A 17,216-nucleotide genomic window follows, 5' to 3' on the forward strand; every position below is an offset into this window, starting at 1 on the left:
CATCACACGTTTCACCTGTTGAAGCTGGGTTACAAAATTTTTCCCCGAGCAGCCTCTAGTCTTATGGCATTAAATTCACAGCTCGAGGGCTTGTCCTTTAAATCGTTTCCAAGAAGCCAACTCCGAGCAGTGGGAGTTCACCAACTCTGCAAATGAAGCTGCTGACGAAGTCAGGCTCGACTTCACTCCCGAAATTAGAAACGATTTCTTTGCAAGCGGTGACCTTAAACGACACGCACAGGGCAACGCGCTGAACCCGTCCCGGAGCCAAGACGAGGCTCCAGCTCTTCTGGTTTCCGTTCCTCTCCCCAATTCTGCCGTCCTTCTCGTGCTCGGTCCCTTATGCACTGGTGGAGCACGAAGCCAAGGGCTGACACCGCCAGCCCTGACAAGCTCCGTGCGCTCCCTTCCCACCCCACCTGCTCCTGCAGCGCCGGCCACATCCCAGCCCGGCCCCAACACCGTGAAAATCCTACAAGCCGACCCGAATTCGGCTCCTGTAGGGGCTTCCAGGGGCACATCTGCACAGAGGGAATGAATTAGCTGCTTCCCTGAAATAACTGGTGCACAAGACAAAACAACCCGCTAGAAAAGGAGGCGGTTGCCACCCGCTATTGCACAAGCCCAGCTAAAAAGAGGAACCAGCTCCAAGGCAGAACAGGACGGAGGGAGGCTGACGAGGATGAGGGCTGGGGTTGAGGGGCAGGGACCCCCCAAAGAACCAGCGGTCCCCTCCCTCGACCTCACCAAGGGGGACAGAGCACCGCTACCTCCCAGCAGACAGCAAACTGGGGAGGTGACAGAGCAGGTCCTCGGTGCCAGCCCCGTCCCCGTGTGCCCCGCGTTAGCTGCTGGGGAGGGAGCTGAGATCGCAGCCTGGCCACATGCAGGCTGGGGACGCCTCGAACGCTCCTGGGAAGAGCAGCCCCGCTGTGCTGAACGCGGAGCTGCCATCAATTTTAGTGCTATTTTTCAGAAATTCCCACTGCTGATGGGAACGAAACCCACATCCTCTCATGGCAAGATCTCCGTCCATTAGAGCAGCAGGAAATGATGAGGCACGCTTTTAAGGAACAGAGGCCCTGTTTACATAAAGGGCCAGGGTAGAACAGAGAGAACAGTCACCGCAGGGTTGGAAAAGAGGCTTTGGGGTGTGGGTTGGCCATTGAAGTGCTCAGGAATGGCAAAGCTGAGAGGGATACAGCTTCCCTTTAGGTAGGGAACACGCAGAGCTTCCCACTCACTGCTCTCTGATGCTTTTTAGGAGGCAAAGCTGTGGAGTGATGCTTTAGACCCGGTCCTGTTTCTTACAAAGGTCTCCACAAATGTCTGAGAGACAAAGCAAGAAGGATTTGAGTCTGCTCTACCGGTCTGAACCAATAAAAAAGTAACACTGGGTAAAAATTATCCAAAAAAATCTGTATTACAAAAAAAAATCATCCCCTGTTCACCAACCTCAACGGCACCACCAGCAGCTTCCATCCCCGTTCCCCATGCACCTCCCTCAATCCCTGCAGACGGACCCACCGCTCCCTGCCCTGCCATCCCTTTCCCCAGGCCCCTGTAATTTTCACCCTAATCCCCATCCCACTGCACCCTCTTGCCAGGGCTGCTCCGCACCCTCCCTGGTGCCCAGGGGTGGATTTACCCAAGGTGGTAGCTCCAGGACACGCGTGGGTGCTGGGCTTCCCTCCCTCCTTCTCTGCAACCACTTCCCAAGCACTTGAAGAGCCCCAAAATCACACTGCCGGGGTCAGCCAGCAGCACGCACGTCTGGAGGTCCCCCAGTCTTATTCCAGCAGCGTGGATGAGGAATAGGAGATGCACTTCCCTCTCCCTGCCCCAAGAACTTAATGCCTGGAGCAAAAGAAGAAGAAAACTTGGGGCCAGTGCGGTCGTCAATACCCCTTGGCACCCAGCGCAGGATTCCCCAGCTCGGACCAAGCCCAATCCTGCAGCAAACCATTCCCAGCCTCGTAGAGGCACAGTTCAGCCCCGTGCAAGGACACCCGAGGTGTGTGCACAAAACTTTCCATCACCTGGGCTCTGAGCAAGGATGCCGAGCAGGGACTGTCTCGCCGAGGCTGGGCAGGACTCTGCCTCACTTTTCCTTTTGAAGGGCTTTTCTCATGTTGTCTGAAACCTTGGTTTGTTTACCCATCTGGTTGTAATTCTGCTGAGGTTTGGGTGTTTTATAGTTAATGAGAAATTGTTTTCTGCACCCCGAGCTATTGCGAGTGGGAGAAAGGGTGGGGGCTCTTGGAAGCTACCACCACGGACAGCTGAGCAAAGCCTGTGAGGCCACTGAAGTTTTGAGTCACGGCACTGGGGTCCTCCGAGGGGCCTTGAAGAAGCCTCTGCTCAGCCCAGATGCCATTTTCCTCCTCCTTTTGCTCCACCAGGCTTCCAGCAAGGAGCCTGCTCTCCCACGCAGACACGTGCCATCCGTCCCTCCCACCTGGCTGGGGATGCTCTCAGGTCGTGCATCACCAGTCCCCAAATCGCCCCGGGTTTGTTACAGACCCCAAAATGACTCAACACTGGACCTGTGCTACAGTGAAAGTGAAGAATTCCTTCATTTACTAGAACACGAAGATTAATAAAACCATTACTGTGCTTTAAGACGGGCTCATAGGAACTGAAACACATCCTCAGCAACCCACGCATCGCTTCGGCTCCCTTTGGCTTCTCCCTCTGGGTCTTACCCAGCAGAAAAGCTGCCTGGTAGCACACGCAGCTCTCACAAGAGTACTGGAGCTTACTCAAGGCCTTATCCTGGGTGTTGTATCAGCACAGCCTGTCCTTTTCTAACCATTTTCTCCTCCCCATGGGTCCCCTCCTGATTCAAATCTCCCTGCCTGTGGTTTCCTCTAGTTCATGAGCTCAGTGCTGCATCAAGATATCAGCTTCGAACTATTTGCTGAAGGATTAATTCCTCTCGCTGCCTGGCTTTAGAAATGCTCGTGCCCCTTGGTCATGGCTAGACTGAGTCATTTTCTGGCCAGACATAGCAAAACTCTGCTGAATGGACAGGCGAAGCCTAAGGACCAGCTTGGTCCTTAATCTGACTACAAACAAATCATTCATCCGCTGTGAATGAAGTGTTCCCAGCAGAGAGAGGGGAAAAGGTCCAGACTTTATTGCACGGCCTTTATGCACTGAAAACTCTTTCCCAGCAACGCATGCACTTCTTATGGTTGTCCCCCTCGTGTTTTATACAGCCCTGTAAGACGGCAATGTCTTTGGCTCGCTGGTTGCTCAGGAGAGATGCTAAATACAGCAGCAACACAGGTTGTGGAACCTCAGATTTGGGGTCCTGAGACTGAGTGGCTTTGGAGAATTTGAATAAAACTGGCAAAATGCTGGAATATAACCCACTGGGAGCAAATCCCTGGGAGGTGCTGGTGGGTCTGTAATCCTCCCTCAGCACCTTGTGCCACTGCCAAAGGCAGAGGAAGAGGGGACGGAGCAGGTGGCATCACCTTGCCACTCTTTGCTTTCATGAAAAATGTGTTGGTTTCAACCCTTACCCAAACTGTGAGGAGTTTCAAATCCTCAGCATCTGCTCCCTTGCTGGTGAGCTCTTCTGAGACCTTCCTCCAAGAGCACTCTTGGCTCTCTCCTCCCCAGGGTCTGACTCCCACAGGACCCAGATTCACCAGTCCAGAAGAACCAGAAGGGAATACCAACAGACAAACACTGACCTGGCTTCATTTTGGCTGCCACTTCTTTTAAAACTAAATAGGGCATCTGGGTATAGCGGAGTTATCACAGGAACAGAGTTAAGTCATAAATAACAGCAAAAGCAGAAAGAAATTAAGACGTGTGGGCAAAGAAGAACAGGCGTGTTTACAGCTGAGATCTGGAAGGAGATAAGGAGATGAAGGCAGACGCTGCTCCAGATGGCAGGAGCAGCAGGGAAGAAATGCTGGCACACGCAGCCCTGGGGCTGCTTTAAGCTGAGCATGTGGTGACCTGCTGTCTAGTTCTTTTTGGGGGTGGATCGTTGGTTGTTTTTTTGGCCAGGACAAAAGCAGAACCCACAGCAATGCAGCAGCGAAGAGGCACTTTACCCCAAAAGTGGGAAAGAGACAAAGCCCAAGGCAAAACCCAAAGCCTCTTGAATTCTGCTGGCAAACACTCCCCTGGTTCTGCTTCACACCTTCGAGGCAGTACCGGTGGGTGGAAGCCAAGGTGGGCTCTAGATGTTTTGGAGATAGTTTTTCATGTTTTATTATTTTCTGGGGGACTGAAACAAACCTTCCATTCCTTATGCCTCTGGGAGCTCGAGCAATACAGCAGGGTGCTGCTAGACCTCTGGAGCTAATTAAATCCAAGCACCGAGCCCCAGCAGCCGGAGCAGGCTTGCTGAGCTTCACTGATTATGTCAGCGCTGCCTAGGTATCTGCTCAGCAGGCTTTCTGGCTCACAGCACGTCCTGCAAAACCCCCTGAGGGTCCGTCTCTGGGTATCAAGAAGCTCAGGGCAGAAAGGCAGTGGGTTTGTGGGTTTTCCATACCAGCAGTGCCTCGATGGCATGCCCAGGCTCCAAGCCCCACGGTGCTGTCACCGTAAGGACAGGAGCAGGACACCGTCCCCAGCGCAGGGCGGGCAGGGATGGAAGGAGCTGAGCCAGGCAGATCGCAGCCACAACCCTGAGCTCGCAGCAGGGAGAGGGAAGGCTCCTGGGAGAGCACCGGGATGCTTTTAAGGAACTGGCCTCAGTGACTTGCCAAAGGGAGGTTTACATCAGAGCCTGGACTGCGCCCATCCTCCTCCAAGCCCTTTCCCAAGCGACTGCTCTGCCTTACGCAGAGCAGGGCCATGTGCAGAGCTCGAAGCTGTTCCACAAAGCGAATCCATGCCAAGTGTCCCAGTGCACCCCATTTGATCCGGCAGATCTCACCCACGTTTCCACTCACACCGAGCAAATGGTTTTCCAGATGGCACCACAGAGGGAGACAAACCCGGACACGGCGGAGGAGCCGCGTGAGGACTTGTGCACGTGAACGGGGGCAGCTACCAAGTCTGCAACCGAGAGCAAGCGGCTTGGAGAGGAAAAAAAAAACAACAGAATTAATAAAACTCTTTTTGTTCTGCTGGGACCAGCTGAAGGAGGTTGATATAAAAACGCGCAGAGAACTGACACGGAGGGAGAAGGCTCGCTTGCCTGCCAGTTGTGTTGTTCAAATCCAGATCGCTCTGGGTAAGAAAACAAAACCCAAAGCCAAGACCAGCCCCGCGCGGAGCTCCACGCTCACATCCTCATTTGCATTTCCCCAAAAAAACGCTGCAGTGCAGCGCCTCAAGGCCTTGAGAGCTCACACCCACCCCTAGGAGCCACTGGTGGAGCCTAGGTGGCCCAGCTTGGCCACCGGCACCCGGCCTGGCCACCGGCACCTGGCGCCTCGAGCCTGCCCCGCGCCCTCGGGTGAGCGCAGCTCCCGCAGGGTGGAAACTCATCAGCGTCCTCCGCGGCTCCCCGCTGATTGTTATTAATGATTTTTAATCTCACGCTAAAGAGGTGAGGCCGCCAGCGCCGCGGGTAACAGCTGTCTCTGATTAACTCCGCATCACGGAGTCGTTTTCGTTTGGAAGCCCACAGCCAACTATAAACTCCCTTTGGAAGGCCTTGGTGCCATTGTGTGAAAGGAAAAAAAAAAAAAAAAAAGTAGAAATCTCAAGAGGAGGTTAATTTATCATCTGCTTCTTGCTAACGTGTGTCCACAGGATGAACCCCTGTCACAAGACAGGGGAAAAACCAGCCTTTGTCAAAGCCAATCTGGAGATTTCCTCAATCCCCGAGGAAAACAAATATCTGCTAATCTCAGAGTCTCTGGGCCAGAGCTGAATATCCATTAGCCTGGGCTAAAGCCAAAACTTCAACTCTAGCCCTCTGCTTTTCCTTGTTTTTGTTGTTTTGTTGTTGTTTTTTTTTTTTCTTTCAGTGAAGGGGCGAAGGCGGTGCCTGTACAGCACCAAACGTGAGCCTCGCCAGCCCGCCTCCCTGCGGCACGGCACCAGGGCACCATGGTTGGTGGTGGTCCCCTCCTGGGGACCTCGTGGCTCTGCCAGACCCCCCTGGGGACCTCCTGGCTCTGCTGGAGCTTGGGCACGGTGCCACCATCCCGACACGGCCACCGCTGCCACCTCCCCTCGCCTGGGATCCCAAGATCCTCGGATCCAGCCCCCTTGGCCCCGCTGTGCCAAGCTGCCCGGTTGCATGGGTAAAAACCTCTGTGGCTCGGGCCAAATTAGAACAAGGATCTTTAGAAGAGAGAAGGTGGTGATCAACCCCTCCAACACATCCTCCTTGGCCCTCTGAGAGCCAGGGAGAACTTCCAAAGAAGCAACTCTGCAGCGGAGCAGACCACACAGATGTAACCAGCTGGGAGAGAGGGCTGCGATTTCTTTTATGGCTTAGTTTTAACCTGCAGATGATAATTCTAGGAGGGGTGATAATTCATCTCCTTACACTTCCATCTGCCCAACCTTAAACAATATTCTCAGAGATAGAGAAAACACTCCCCTAGGTAAATCCTGGGTCTGTACACCTGCTTCCTACATCCCAGGACAGAGCCTTCTACCACCAAGAAAAAAACCCCAAGCCAAAGGAACCAGAGATTTGCCTCTCCAAAGCTGTCAGTTGTCCAGCTGACACCAGACTCCAAGATGCTACCATGGCTCTGATATGTAAAACCTCCATAAGGAGACAGTGAAGGGTGACATAATGTGCCAGGACCCCTCTTCTCTTCTCACACCCACGACAGAGCCAGCTGGTGAGCACATGTGCGTGTCGCCAGCCCCCGGTGAACAGCATCAAGCCAACCGTGCCGCCAATTTGGCGTTATTTTGCTAAAACCACAGGAGAGCTTCTTGTAACTCAGCGAGGGAGGACGGGCACCCACAACGGGGCTGCTGCTCCCGCTCTTGCTGCTGCCACGAACCACAGAGCCCGAGGCGCGAAGCCCACAGCCAGCCCCAGCACCGTGAGACCAGGCTGATAAAACCTCATCCACTCATCGCGTTTGTCGGGGAACTGACTTTTTTTGCATGAAATTTCGGTTTGTTTTGAACACAGCGGTTGAATAAGCATTTTTGTGCGATTATCTGTAAAGCACGGCCCAAGGTTTCCTTCAAAATGATTAAAGTCTGATTTTAAGGGGGTGAGAGGGCTGTACACGTTGAAGAGTACAGACCTGTACAAGCTTCAAGTCTGTTTTGGTCTTGCAGGCTAAAATTATTGGAGTTCAAATCACTACTATTTGTTGGAATAGCATCTGGGAGGAGGTTTAACCCCTGTATAAGCATAAGTAATTGAAAAAAGGGAATTTTAGTAGTTCTGTTCTTCCCAGGAATATAACTCCTGTGTTATTAACAGAATCTGGGATTACTAAAATGGTGACAGCAAATTAGAATTTAATTCTGTTCTCACCATTTCCTGACTTCTGATGCTTTTCCTACCCTGGAGCATGAGATGTTGCAGAAGACAGATGGAAGATGGAAGAAGACAGGGACAGATGGAGCAGAGGATGGGACAGGGACACAAGGCAGGGAACTTGCCTTCAGATGGCTTCCCTGCCACCACCGACTGATTCGCATTTTCCAGTTCTGCTTGTTCTCACTTTTTGGTCTGCACACGCTGGGAACAGAAACACTGGGAGTTCCCAGAGCCACAGCAAAGGGGCTTGGATTTTTTCCCCTCACCTCATAATTTGCATTTTTATTTTCTTTTTGCATTGCATTTTATAGAATTGTTTCCATCAAATAGCAAAGAAAACGTGGGCTGCTGATACCTGGATAGAGCCCTAGTGCGTAAGGAAAGCTGGACACTGAGGGGACCCAGCAAATTAACTCGTTCCTGTTTGAGCAGAAAGCTGGCACTGTTAGATGCATCATTGTTAAACACGAGGGGCCTAATGCGAAACAGCAGCAGGAGAAGAATTAACAGCCAGTTCCTCGCAAGTTTTCACTGGTGTTCCTGTTTGATCCTTAATTTATGGTAGGGCCAAGCCCTGCGAATTGCAACAACCACTTGTAAGGCACCGATTACTTGGCTCCCGAGATGCAATCAAACAAATGCTCATCTTCCATCTAGAACTACAGAGAGGTAGGAAATAAAAGAGATTCATCTGCTTACCTTGCTTTCTGAAACGCCCCTGCCTATCCCTGCGAACGCTCACGTGCAGGTGATGTTTATTCTCTAGCAGGTGATTTCACAGGCTGGTGCACTTCCAAAAGTTTTCGCAGAGTAACGTGACAAAATCGCCTGATCTTGAACTACCGGGGGTTCAGAGTGCAGGGCTCCCTGCAGATCGCTCACTTGTGAACCAAACCTGTTCTCCAGGGGGAGAGCAAAACTGCCTGGAGAGGACGACTGGAATCAGCTTTTGTGTCAACGTGCTTTTTCTGGCCATAGCTCCGCCTCAGAGGTGAAAATAAAATAAATAAAAGCGGTTAAGAAACAATTGGAAACAGTTGACTTCTATTAAATTCTACGGGACTTTTCCTGAGCCATTGTTTTCAAGATGTGTCCCGTCTTACAAGATCAGACGCACAAACAGGTGCCCACACGAAACTCCTTTAATAAATCACACGTGCACGAGCTCGATTATCTACACGCGACTGGTTTTCATCTTTGTGCATTTGTCAAAACAAGAACGTTTTCCAGGGCAAATATCATTCCTTTTCGAAACGTCCCATCTGTGCATTGCTGCGGAGCACGGGAGAGGTTTGCTTTTCCCAGTTACCTCCCCAGACCCCGTGACAGCAGCCCGTAAACACCTGAAAGCCTGCTGCTGGCAGACTGATCCGAAGCTCCAGACAGCAAATCCACACCAGCATCACGTGTCCTCAGGGTATGAGGGCAAGTGAGAGAGGATGCAAACTTCATGCTCTTGTGGACGTGGCTAAGGAGTCTCTGAGTGATGCAGGGAACAGACCAGGAGGACTCCGTGTATGGCTGTGCGGGTGTTGAGCATTTCTCTGAAACCTCAGATTAAATTCGTAAGGAAAACCTCTCTATTAGGCAGAAAGGTGCAGCCCCACCTGCCCCTGAGTTTCTGTGCCAAGGAACATTTTGCAGACTAAGATGTTATAGCTGGTCATTTTGGGCTTATGTCCTGTTTATCTAAAACCCCAAAGAAAACCATAAAACCTGGTGAAAATAAATCTATACTATAAAGCAGATGATATATTTAAAAATAAATAAAAAATCTACGCTGTCCTCATTCTAATCTACCCAGGATGTCAGCTCTACCCGAGGCGCTTTGAGGCACACGTGTAGGAGCACTCTGGGTTAGGAAAACGTCTGCCAAAGAACCTGTCCAGCAAAAAGAAACCCTTCAGCCTGATGTACCACAATCAGGCACGCTTGAGAACGTAACTGTCCCCATGAGAAGCATAACTGGGGCACAGTGAGAACAGAGAAGGGATTCAGTGCTCGCTGTCTCAGTCTAAACTCGTATATCTGTGCCAGAGGAAGCACATGGGTGCTGCTAGGACTAGGGCAAAACGTCCCCACATGGATGGGAACAGATCCAGAACACAGGAGCTGTCCCAACAGTCCCCGACAATCCTTTCAAAGTGGCGTTTTGCTCTAGACACGTGATTTTCCTTAATTCCCCCTCCTGAGCCATTCTCAGCCCCCAGGCTGTAACAGGAAAACACGTTCCTCCACAAGCACTTGTGGGTTATTCCCAGTCTCACACCTTCTGCTTTATTTACTAAATCTGCTCACCCTCTCAGGGAAGCGAAAATCACCGCAGGCGCTTTGCTGCCGTCTGGAAAAGGATGTAGGGAAGAAAGGGAAGGATTTGCTCTGTGTCCAGCTAAGCATAAGGTCCCTGCATCCTCAGGAAATAACTGCTATTACCTAAATTTCCTAGGGAGGCAACAATGGGCTCTCCCAAGTCCTCCATCCCTCTCCTCCTCCTCCCACGTGCCACTTGCCTTTCTCCCTTGTGGACCTTTTGAGGCAGGGTGCCAGGACAGACCACAGCGGCAGCACGAGATGTTAAACGGGGTGGGCTCTCTGCCTTGTTTTCTGGCCTGAGGCCACCGAAGCAGCTGGAAAGGAGCAAGCTGTTTATTTACCACGATGACTCTGTTAAGGTAAGAAGAAAAAGCGAGGAGCCCAGCCAGGGAGCGAGACCCTCGGCTGTCACAGCACTGAGCCCGGGGTGCTGGCAGCTGCCGTGGGGGGATCTGCTGCCAAGCACAGGCTTCGTGACAAAGGCTATAGGAAGCAAACGTACAGGGCAGTTTGGGTGCATTTTGGGAAAACAGAAAGCTCTGCTGGGGGGTACTGAGAGAGCAGCCAGGAAAAGCCAGGGCTAGAAGTGTAGGAGACTGGCAGGACAAAACTAAGTAGTATTTTGTAGTCAAAGAAGTTTGTTCCTTTATTTTCTGTGCTTATAAAGATTATGAAAAACAAAATCCACTGAATGCTGTGGAGGACAGAGAGTTAGCCCAGGTTGCTGCTTGCTCTTGCTGTGTATTCACACAGTAACACACAAATCTTGGCACGAAGCATGGCTTGCCACGAAAACCTCTTGCCACAACGTCAGGGGTAGATGAGAAGCAGGGTCCCCACATCCAGTGTTTGGAGGGCATAAACAGAAACAACAGAAACTGCCACTTTCAAAGCTTCTTTTGCTCAAGAAGTGAAGGTTGAGCCCCGAGAGCTCAGCCCCAGAGTGAGCTGAACATGAATTGGTTTCCATATTACCAAGGCTCTGAGAAAGCTGGAGAAGAACTGGACAAAAGGCACGTACAACTCCTTTGTCCTGGTAAATGCAAGCAGTTACTAACAAGCTCTGCTGAAAGAAATGCCATTTAGCCTGCAGTGCGACTTCATCCAGGGACAAAATGAAAAAAAATGGCAAAATTGGTGCCAAGCCTGTATCTCCTGACACTACAATCCATTTTCCTTTCCATTCAGCACGCACATCGCTGTGTGGCATCTGCTCTGATCGCTTACTTTTTTACTGTGTAATCACCAATAATCATTTCTATGTGCTAGGACTATTAGGCACGGTTGTAAAATGATTTCCTACCCCTGCGAGACCATGCAATCGGATACCGTGTGTGCTAACCCATGAATTTTATCTACTTCAACATATACAGGGGCCCGAGGCCTCGAGGAAATTAACAATCCAAACAAATTCTGCTGAGGTTTAAAAGATGAATTATTTTAATAATACCGAACTTGCATCAGGTTCTGGTTTGGAGACAGCTCTCTGTAAAATCAGGCAAAATGTTTCATACAAAGAGGGATTTGACTGAATTTCAGCTCAATTGTCACATGGTTTTCTGTCTCCTTTCCCTGCATTGCTGATTAACAAGATTATTTATGTCTAAGCACAAGTTTAGCCTCTTTTCCTCATCCAGCAGCTTGTTCTTTCCACAGAAAAAATGAAAGTTAGTGGCTTAAAAATATAGATAAAAAAAAACAAACCGTTATCACAAGTGACTTTTGCTTCTGGCACTTCAAAAGCTGTTCCTTGTTTTGTTTGCTTTGCTTGCCTTCTTGCTTTTTTTGTCTCCCTCTTCTTAACAGAAGACTGCAAAGGTCAGACCCTACCATGATCTATATGCCTTCCGCAGCACTTGGCAGCCACAAGAAGCAGACAGTTCCTTAAGCGAGGTCGCAGTCCAGCCTCGGTGCAATCCATGGTGTAAACAAGGCAGGGGAGCCCTGACTTACAGCCTGAGTGCAAGGGAGCAGGCGTCGCTCCCACGCGGATCCCGGAGGCAGAGCAGCAGGGGAAGGTGCACAACGCCTGATAAATAGCAAAGAAGTGAACCGAGCAAAGGGTGGGTGTCGGATCATGCATGCCACAAAGGTAAGGAGGAACTCTCCTCTCTCACACTTCTAGAGAAGAAACCAAATAAAATAGCTCACAGGCAAGAAATATTTCTATGGGTGATCACCCTCTCAAGCTCCTATAAGCCCTACCAGGTGGCTCGTGCTCCTCAGATGCCTGCCCAGACCACGCACGTGTGTGTTTGCCTGTGAGCAAGTGAGTGTGAGTCCAGCAACCAAATCTAGAGAGCAGCAGCTTGGAAAGGACAACACATTGGTGTGAAGAAGTTGGTTTTCTCCCTAGCAATTCACTGTCATCACCAACACAGTTACTTCATGGTTAAAAGCATGGGTCACAGTATTTGCTTTCAAACAGGGCCATGTCCCTTTCCCAGTTACACGATACAAGCTCCAGCTAACCCAGTAGAGGTTTGTTTTCAGCGGGCGGTGGTGCTGTGGGTGAAGCACGGCTCCAACCTGGCTCCCAAATGAGAGCAGACGGTCACTGCAGGGAGCCCGGCCACCCTGCCTCTCTCTTTTACCCAAAAGCACTTCCCCTCGCCACGGCTCCCAGACAAAGCTCCCAAAACTAAAAGAAACCAGCTCCCCCTGCCCCAGGCTTTCTGCTTTGGTTTCAGTCTGGCAGTAGCTTGTTAGGTTCCTTCTAGGAAAAGAAAAAGCCACCAGTGGTAAATCCAGCTCCTTCCAGGCTCTCTGTGATGGAGCAGCAGCTGCCTACACGTGGTGGTCCTCCCTGCTGTGTCCTGAAGTTACCAGAAAACTCTCACATTGCTCCTAAAAGCACTGTGAATGTGAGGACACTGGCATATCCGCTCTGGATTATCAGAATTTCATCTCTTTTTGGAGAAAAAATCTGTTTCAAAAGCCCCATGCTGCAAAGCATGACTGAGATGCAGTAGTGCACATGTGATGCGCTCTGTGATGTGGACTCTGCCCTGAGCCCTGCCTGCACAGGGCAGGACGGGGAGATGTGCAGCATCTCTGAGATTCAGGCTTTAAATTATCCACATCTGTGATTCAGTTTTCCTACCTATCAGCCAAGCTAAGACCTATCCCAAATTCGGTCCCTCCATCACCATCTCTTTCCTGATGACACTCAAACCTGAATAGAACCAAAGACAGGACTTACACCTGAGGACATCAATGTCCACGTGGCTGTAAGGACTGCACCTTCGTATGGCCAAGAGCCTCACGGGGTACACCCCAAATGCTGGAGAGGAGGAACAGGACAGAAGGGCTGGGAACCGTGCTGCATGTGAAGGGGTCGGTGCTTTCGGTGGTCCTCCCGCTGCACACTCACACTGGTGTGATGAGGCAGGGCAGGGGGAATTCCGTGCTTCGTGAAGGTGACGAAGGCAGACATCAGTCCCGTGAACTCTGGGAAGGACAAGTCTCCGCAGGACAGCTGTGCGTGTCTGATGTCCTGCCAAAGGCGTGTTGGCGTTCGCGATGGAAAAAGATCTTCAGCACTAGCTGAAATCCAAACTGCGGTGTTGATGAATTACAACAATATATATCTGCAAGACCCTGTTTTATTCATGTATAAACCGGGATCGTAGAACAAAGATAAAGGGAACTCAGTTAAACAGCTGACTGAATTCAGCTGAGTGGCTGTTTGCATAGCTTGAAGTGGAAGCCTCATTTCTGGGAACACACGAAGCTAAATCAAAGGAAAAATTTGCAAGTGGATTGCAGGAAGCAACTCTATACTATTGAGAGAATGGACTAGATAAAACCTAGAAGGGCATGGATGATCTATTCATGATGAGAACAGACAGAATAGCCATATAATGATGGTGTTGGACAATGAAATAGGTGATCTGCATTTAGTCTTTTGTCCAGCTGAAAACTGCACATGGTGAGATTGCTTCAAGCAGCTAAAGGACTGGGCTTAAAATACTGGGAGGAGTTGAATGACTTACTTAAGTTGGTCTTGGCTTCATCTCCCTACCATAAAAACAAGTGAATTTAAGACACAGGATAAAAAGAGGTAGCAACAAGTGCAAAAGAAATAGAAAGTTTATGTACGTTAGCTGTTTATAGCAGGAGAATGAGTCAGTCTATCCCAGCAGTTTTCATTATGACCCAGATTAGGCCTTCAGTGAATCTCCACCTTGAAAATGGAAAAAGCCTCTGTATGTGATATATAAATAGAATTTTTCCAGACACATGAGGACAAGAGCTCAGACTAACTGGGCAGACATCACCCACAATGTAAAACTACTGTCAGCTTTTCTTCTTATTATTATTACTTAGAAACTGACCTTATTTATGGCAAGTGTTAAGAAGTAGAATCGCGGTTGAAAGGGAAAAGTTGTGTATGTTTACATGCTGCTGGATTCTTTATTTCATACACTCCAACGTGGTGCAGATTGCTGGTTCCCCCTCTGGGATCTATAAGGATGTACAAAAGGAGAGTTCATCTGTCATAGGGCAGACTCTGCTTGATGTAAATCCCCAAAGAATTAGTAACCCAGGCAAGGATGACAGCCAGGACACACTGAATCGATGGTGACTACACTATTCCGAATCCGGGCGTCTCCCACGGGGGCCTGCGTGGGCATTATGGACGATTGCCTTTTATCCCGAGCCTTGTGTCCCTTCCACAATCAGTACAGCTCCAGCCTGCTACTTCCACGTTCCTTTCGTCCTATGGCTGACTTGCCTAGAGGATTATTGCTTCCCTGGATCCAAGAAAACATCAGTGAGGGAAAGGGAAGACAGCTGCTAATGTACACCAAAAAGGAGCCAAGCGTGGAAATACTTCCTGCACTCTCAAGAACCCCCTCGGCTACAGCCTGCTTGCAAAGGGACTCATTACCTATAAAACTGAACTTCATTAGAGGCAGCTAAAGGAGCTCTGGGCTTTCCCTACAAAAATGCACTGGATTCCAGGGGTGTCTGTGATCCCTACCAAAGCCCAGCAGCTGTCCACAGCTGCTCCCTCCATCAGCCATGCTTTGAGAAGGTCGTGCACAGACGAGTTGGAGTAGGGTTGGTGTGCTAGAAGAAGGCCTCTGCTAAACAGCACTGAGTAGCTGGAAGCAGATTTATGGAACTTGCCATAAGAACTGCAAATGGAAGGCAGCACTGCATGGCCTTGATACCTTCAATCAGTCTTCAGGTGGGGGTGTTGATTTTTAAATTTATTTTTTTTTTTTACTTTGTTTTTAGTGCCCTGGCTCTGAGCAACTGCTGAAAAATTGTGAGGCCTAGAGTAAAAGAGAAAAAAACAAGTAGTAGAAAGCCTCACCAGAGCTGAAATCCATGACAAATGAATCAAACACAAAGTTGACCGTAGTAGCAGACAATAGCGTTCGCTCAGTGAAGGCTTCATAGAAACAAGAGACCCTGCTGCAATGGGAAACACAAGCATGGAGAAGAAAAGGGGAAACAGTAAATGAAAAGCAGAGGTGCACAAAGCAGTAAGGAGCCAGGAAGAGCAACAGAAGCACTCAGCAGAAAGTAACTGGGAAAAACTCACAGATTGGTGCAGAAAGCTTGGTGTTACTAATGGCAGCTGGAACTGGCAAAGATGAAAGTTATTATGGACTAACACCACGGTGAGTGAAAATGTGCAAAGAAATGTAATCAGCAGGCACTACTGCAGGAACTGTATCGGCCTGGGTAGAGAGAACAGCTCCTGAAAGTGCAGAATGAAGCAGAAAGTTACAATCATCTTAATTTAGAAACAGGGAGGTTGGAAGTATTCGCCATTTGGGGAACAACAGAGCAAGGAAAAGAATCAACAGATTTGTTATACTCACAGGTTACTGCAAGAAAAAATACGCATACACAAAAAATTACAAGAATACATTAAAAAGGCACATTTTCCATTAGCTACAAAGAAGGATTTTTATAGAGATGTCTGATGCCAAATGTATTTCTGTGCTTGATGCATCAGCAGTGTTCTGGCAGGTGCCCCTAGAAAAATAAAGTGCATGTTTGTGGGTATTCAACACTCTCTTCGAGACACTTTCCTCAGCCTGTCACTTGGGTTGAGTTCAGCACCAGAGGTGTTTCACTGGAAAATACAACATATTTTTGTTGGTGTATCCAGGAGAGTTCCAAAGTCTACAGAGCTGATGCTTACATCTGGGGAAAATCTGCAGAAAAAGCATGACAGAAGCTCCAATTCACTTTGGAAAGAGCTGGAGCTGCTAGGCTGAAGCTAAATTCCAAGTACTGGAAATAACGAAAAGATATCAGGCAGAGCAGAGCTTGGCTAGAGGTACCCGGCTGCCACAACAGACGAGGAGGAGAATCAAGGATTTCTTGGAATGACAATGTGCAAACAATGCTGCCCTACTTCAGCTGCTCAAATTAGCAGCCTGAGAGCGCTACTGTACAAAAAGTTGTCCCAGGGAACAAAGGATGCTCATCCTTGCCTGAAAAGGCAAGGCTTCAGTCTTTTTGTGCCGAGAGATGCCTCCGGAGAGGGTATTGGCACGGTCCCTGTCACCAGTGCAGTCAAAACCAAGACCTGTGCATGCGTACCTTGGTGCCGTAGAATTAGCACGCCCAACGTGTGATGGAGATTTTGGCCACAGTAGGTTTTTATATGTTTAAAAACAGAAATCCCTCCTTGTGGACAGGCCAAGAAGGACCGCAGAAGCACAACACAAGTATTTGATGTGATAGGGAAGAAAAAGCCAAACGAGAGGAAGTTTTCTGAATGGATAGGATTTGGGCAAAAGTCAGTGTTCATCAAAGCCAAGAGAAAAGGATGTTGCATTAATCGAGACATGATGAGATAACAACTTGGACAAGAGTTTGAGCTGTGAGGAAGAAAAGGTTGAATCGTTATGGCTGAAAACACTTAGTATAAAAACAGGAAAACAAAAAGATGTTTATTGGCCAGAAATAGAAGGAAAATCAATCCACCACCTGAGTTGTATCAGCTAAGACAAGTCCTCCCAGGAGACCTTCCTTCCCCTCCTACTTTGTGCAGCTTCCTCCTTCAGCTCTCCTTCCCTTCCCAGCTTTCTGTTATCATTTGGATGTGTATCTTTTCTTATGCAAAGGACTTGAACAAGGAAAACAGAGGGCTTGTAAATCCGCCTGCCCGAATGTGGCTTTTTGATGTCTGGAGTACAGAGACATGCTGCTGAAATTTATGGTTTCCAAGGAGGACTGAGAAATTTATGTTAGGAAAATGTGACTGTCATCTTAGTTTATCTCCCAGTTTTGTAATGGAAAACAGGCTTTCTACAAACACATACACACAAAGCCCAGCATGAAACTGTTTATGAACTGGAGCGCATTAACCAAGAACCATTCCATAAAGACTGGCAATAATAATATTAATAATGCAATAAATCACACACCATCTCCAACATCACCAACCACCTAGCAGAGGAGAAGGCACCCCGTTGAGAAGCAAAGCAGG

General features: G+C 49.2%; 1 protein-coding gene across 1 annotated transcript in view; it reads right to left on the reverse strand.

Moving 5' to 3' along the window:
* Positions 1-17,216, reverse strand: part of ZNF469 (zinc finger protein 469) — a 212,027-nt gene that overhangs the window by 193,660 nt on the left and 1,151 nt on the right. The gene's annotated exons all lie outside the window — the stretch shown is intronic.

Source organism: Anas acuta, chromosome 10, assembly GCF_963932015.1.
Source record: "Anas acuta chromosome 10, bAnaAcu1.1, whole genome shotgun sequence".
NCBI lineage: Eukaryota > Metazoa > Chordata > Aves > Anseriformes > Anatidae > Anas > Anas acuta.